At 35.6% G+C, this 5,931-nt stretch overlaps 1 long non-coding RNA gene across 1 annotated transcript; it reads right to left on the bottom strand.

The window, feature by feature from the left end:
- Nucleotides 1-4,365: 4,365 nt before the first annotated feature.
- On the bottom strand, nucleotides 4,366-5,503 carry LOC143715501 (uncharacterized). Its single transcript, XR_013195775.1, has 2 exons — nucleotides 4,907-5,503; nucleotides 4,366-4,461 (listed from the first exon to the last, which is right to left on the bottom strand). It is a non-coding gene; the product is annotated as an uncharacterized LOC143715501 (long non-coding RNA).
- Between the last annotated feature and the right edge of the window lie 428 nt (nucleotides 5,504-5,931).

Genomic DNA, 5,931 nt, shown 5'->3' with positions numbered 1-5,931 from the left:
TTTTAGCCTCACTTACTTCCTTAAACTTTTCCCAGTCTGCTGTTTTAAATTTCCACCTGGGGATTTCCTGTTTTATATTTTGTTCCACTTCTATACCTACTACACATCTGATGGGGTAATGATCACTACCTATTGTATTTTGATCAAGCACTTCCCATTTGCATTGTCTTGCCAGACTTTGAGACACTATAGTTAAGTCTATTACTGACTGATGACCTCTTGCAACATCTATCCTAGTTGCTCTTCCATCATTTAAACACACTAGATCATTATCATCTAAAATATTTTCCACTATTTTTCCATTATGATCATTAACTTCACTACCCCACATCGTATTATGTGCGTTAAAGTCACCACACCACACTAATTTAAAACTTCCCTCACCACAAGCTTTTTGTCTTAAATCTTCTTTAAGCCTATCACATGGATTATAAAAATTAATTATTCGTATTTTCTGATTTTTTGTACATACCTCCACCACTATCGATTCAACTTCTCCATTCACATCTATCTCCCGAAATTCGATTTCTTGTTTAATTAGAGTTACTACACCACCACCATTTATTATTTTCCTATCATTACGTAATACTGTATATTGGGGAACGACAAATTTTAAATGAGGTTTTAGCCAAGATTCTTGTATGCAAATAATATGAGGTTTTTCTTCATATCCATCAATATATTTTTTAAATTCTTGCCCATTTGATATTAAGCTTCTTGCGTTCCACTGCAATATTATCAGTACCATTATACATCTCCACATGCAGCCTGCGAGTTTGTTATTTGCATCTTTAATTTCTCATTTACCTGTTCAACTGTTAATCCCTCTGCCTGCAAGTACTTTTCTGCTGCTCTAATTATTATTCTTATTCTCTCTGTTCGGCTTTTTGTTTGTGCTGAGCAATTTATTACATCCGCCATAAAGGTGATAAGTGCCAGTTTGTCTACATTGATAAAGTTAGTAGGTCTACTTATTTCCTCTTGGGTCTGCCTCTGTATTCTTTGTTCATCTTCACTCTGTTGTGCATTCCTTTGTTCTGTTCCTTTGACTCTTTGTATGGCCTCAGCGTAACTTATTCCTTCTGTAATTTTAACATGTTGTATCTTGACAGCATTCTTCCTCACCTGACAACCTCCATATGCCGCACTATGCTCCTCTCCACAGTTACAGCACTTTAGTTTCGCTCCTTCTTCACATTTCCCATACTCATGATTACCACTACATCTTGTACACCGTTGTCTCCCTTTACACACCGATGCCACATGTCCATATTTTTGACACTTGTAACATCTCAATGGAGGAGGGGTGTATAGTCTTACTGAATAACTCATAAATCCTAGAAACACTCTTTCTGGCATTTTAACCTCGTCAAAATTCAGCATCACCGACAAGCTATCCATTTTCTCCTTATTATTGATGTACTTTAGTCGTTTGACTTCAATCACTGAGGCGCCTGATATGCTTTTTTTGATTACCTCTTCAGACATACTAGTTGGAATTCCTGTGATCACTCCTCTCATCCATTTTTTCTCTCCCATTACAGAACAATTTACTTTTTGTCCCATCAAAGTTTTTAGCCCTAGAGCTTTCTTTTGTTGATTGCTATCTTTACAGACCAGCATCAGTTTACTTTCCTGTAATCTCCTAGCATTCTCTATATCTCCAATCGTTTCTTTCAACGCCTTTGACAGTTTTAAAGGATTCAAAGAGCTTATATCCCCTGTCATGAATTGTATCATTACCTTATATTCCTCTTTCCTCCTTCTCGTCATATGGTTTTCTCTCTCACTATCCGTACCCGATACTTGATTAACACTCTTCTTCCTTTTCCGATTTTCTACTAAATTCCATTCATTTTGTTTACAACCTTTAATCCCACCGCCAGTATCTTCTTCCATCTCTGGATCACTTCCGGAACTACCGTCACTTCCTTCCATCAACGCTCCAGTCACTGCCCAGTGTTTGCCCCACACAATAGGCTTGTTTGAGATGAGCAAAATCTGCGCAGAACCGATCACCGGTGATCAGCGCGCAATGCATGCTGGTTAGAAATGTGTCCGAGTGCGGTCCGCCTTGCTCTGATGTCATGCTGACGTGTGTCATAAAGCTCTTGCGAGCGCAAGGCGCACGTGTCGGATTCTGCAGTCGCGCGCAGTTGCTCTCCACCGACTGCGCTGATCAAAAGCATGATGGGAAACGACTTGCTGACGACACAGCTTAATGTTGATTGGTTTAAACAACCGTGATGTAGGCCTATTGTTCTCTTTTAAAATGTTTGATTTTAAAACTCGGATATCATGTTTTATGTGTATATACATATACATGTATGTTATGTGTTAATATTCCCAAACTCTCGGACAGTGCGATCTCTATGGGTTATGCAATGTCATTTTATTATATATATGAAGAGTTCAGATGAAAAAGCCTCTAAGTGCCATCTGAAATTTTCTTCTAGAATGATCATTTTTATCAAGCTCGTATATTTTAGTTCATTAATTTCAATTAAATGTCAATGAAAATTAGCTGTTAATTGTCATTTAAGTGAAATTACTGAACTTAAATATACGAGCTTGATAAAAATGATCATTGTAGAAGAAAATTTCAGATGGCATTTAGAGGCTTTTGCATCTGAACTCTTCATATATATATATATATATATATATATATATATATATATATATATATATATATATATATATATATTTTTTCACTCCTCCTATCACTGCTTTTTTCACTCCTCCTCTCACTGCCGCCGCATACTCTCGCCTATATTTAAGGCGAGGCAAGGCGCATCTCAAACAAGCCTATTGTTATAAAATGACGTCCAAGAGGCTTTTTGTTGGTGCTTATTTATTGCATATATTGAGTCTCTTTTGAGAAGAACATGAAACATATATGGGAATATTTGTATTTATATGGGAAAAGTACTTTTAGCAAATAGTAAAAGGGAGATTTTTGGTGTAATTTTCTTTTTTTGCAGTCGGGACCTTGTAGACTCCAAAAAGACACTAAAAAGCCACTTTGCCTCCCTTTGGTTTCATAGCAATAACTTTTGAAAGCAAAATGTTAGACACATAATATTTTTTTTTTCAGTGTTTGGTGACATCTAGTGAAATCAAATGGAACTTATAAGGTAGCTGTTGAACACAATACCAGAGTTATACACTTTCAAAGAAAGATTCAAAGAAAAAAACACACAAAAGCGCCTACTTTTTTGTGTTTCTTTTGATATTTTAAACACATACAATAATTTTTATTACATTTGACACTTGATTGTTTGTTTAAAGGGTTTCCTATACAATTACACCAATTATTTGCATTTACTTCACTGTATGTGGGTATGGGGAGCCATCAGATTTGGATATGTCCAATTTCATGCGAGGTTTACCGCAGTCCGCCTGATCCAGGCCGTATCCGGACCTGATGGAGGACCTGCGCCTGGACACGACGACAACACATCCCTGAAGTGTCACTACCCAACAAACATTTGGACGTTTTATGACCGTTGAAAAGACGTCCGTCCGACACGTCCCGTCATGGTTGAAAAATAGTTCCAAAATGAAAGTTGAACGGACGTCTTCGACGTCATCTGACCGTGAATTCCACGTCTCTTCTGCGCGTGCGTCCCTGGACGTCTAAATGCGTCGTCATCTGTGTGTTTAAATGTGTTTCTGCATTATTTAAGTGCATATATAAGCCTGCATATAAAATAATCACACACCTATTGTGTAACATCGTGAAAGGCAATCAAGTCTTGAAGTTTACACATCTTGACACAGGTTCTAAAAAGGTCCAAAATTGGTCCAGTCAGACCTGACCGTCAATATTAACGTTTTAATAACGTGTACATCACAAACAAGAACACATTATTTGTGGACATAGGCAAAAAAAGAAGCATGTTCTGATTTAGCACAACATTTTATTGATCTTGAACAGCAAATATTTCTCTTAATTTTTTTTAATGTTTAACATTTGTTAACCAAACTAAAATATCAATTACAAAATACTGAATTATTATATAAAGGGACAGTTCACCCAAAAATGTAAATTCTGTCTTTTACTCACCATCCTGTTTCAAACCTTTATATTTTTTTTCTTATTCTGAACACAAAAGATATTTTGAAGAATGTTTGTAACCAAGCAAATAGAGCAACCATTGACTACCATTATTGTAGAAAAAATGATTATGGTAGTTAATGGGAAGCGACATCTGCTTGGTTGCAAACATTCTTCCAAACATCTTTGTGTTTAGCATAACATAGAAAGGTATACATGTTTGAAACATGAGGTTGAGTAAATGACAATTTTCTTTTTTGGGTGAACTATCCCTAAACACATTGTTTGGCTCATTTTTTGTATCCACCATCCACCAGCTCTTCCTGGAGCATGTTTCAGGTGTTCTGCCATTGCTGCATCGATTTCAGAGTCTGTAGCATTTGGGCTCCACCTCTTCACAGCATCTAAGGGTTTTAAAATTAATCAAATTAAAAATTTGAGGTAAATGACATGCACCTAATTTTCAAAATATTTTTATGGTCTACAGCTAAATTAAAAAAAACAATGAAACAAGATGAATGAATCATGAATGAAACATTAGAAAAAAGTAATCAACATGCATTACAACATGCATTTTACTTTATTTAATAAAAGATATTCTGCTTTAAATTGGTGTTAGATCAGTTGGGGGGCGGGGGAACAGCATTTGTCCCCTGCCTCTTCAATACCACTGTGGTGCCCTTGAGAAAGACCCTTAACTAGGTGTGTAACTGTCAGAAAGTGAACAGGACATTTCTGATAAAGACAGGTGGGCTGTGATGTACCCTGAATAGATAAAGGTATCAATACAAATTACATCAATATACAAGGAACAAGAGATTTTTTAGATTGGCATATGCCCAAAATTACCTTGAATTACATCATATAAAGGTGTGGCTTTAAATGGCTTCTTTTCAAGCTGGCCACCACCCCTCATTATTAAACTTCGCCATTAAAGCATTTGACATCATTCTGTGAAAGAAATTTAGGATTACTTCACCTTAGAAAAACAACAAAATAGGGTCAATAAATCACAATTAACAGTAAAGTGCAGCGTAGCATGCAATTGCATGCAATGTTAAAACATACACTTTCACAACTACTCATCTATCATGTAACAAGTGCTTTGGTGACAAGTAATCAATGTCATTCATGGCTTACACTGAAATCATGTTTTGATTTCTTGTTTTCAGTCTGGCTGACTGTCTGAGCCAGTAGAGACTTTTTAAAACTTCAGAACAAGTGATGTGTGACAGATTAAATTCAAGTAATATAAATGGCTGGGTTAATTATGGTGGGTAATCAATATATATTTTCCTCAAATATTATGCAGCAATAGACAATTCAACAATTCAAGGGAAGTACATACCTGTTCATAACTTTGTTCACGCAGTCTCTGACAGAAGATCCACCAACTCTGGACAGTTTCTTGACCTAAATGTGAAAACAATTGAAATAATTATATAGAAAGACATATGGATATATATATACACACAGACATAAATACATATATACATATGTACTTACCCCTGGACACATTTTATGATGTAAAAATCATACTATCAATACAAGTACACCTCAGGAAACATAAAAAAAATAAATCAACATCATTGGACCTTTAAATGCATTTTATTTTACTGGCCAGTGTTTTAAAACCACCATATATAATATTTCTTATTTGTGGTTGACATGGGGTAGACGCTCTTTGAGGGTCTGGTGCCACCTATTTCAAAATGAAATAAAATAAAAATTGTAACATTTTAAAGACTCGGAAGGTAAATTAATTATTTATAATCCCTGTAAATTATTTTTGACTGCATTATAATGATTTCTTTATTCAGAATATGATCAAGATTGCATAGGTGGATGTGTTCGGGGAATTTGGCGGTTAGAAG

The sequence above is a fragment of the Siphateles boraxobius genome, unplaced genomic scaffold, assembly GCF_051911475.1.
Source record: "Siphateles boraxobius isolate OS27281-9 unplaced genomic scaffold, OSU_SipBor_1 6, whole genome shotgun sequence".
Lineage (NCBI taxonomy): Eukaryota > Metazoa > Chordata > Actinopteri > Cypriniformes > Leuciscidae > Siphateles > Siphateles boraxobius.
Note: the sequence above shows the minus strand (reverse complement) of the source record. Positions and strands in the feature narration are given on the sequence as shown.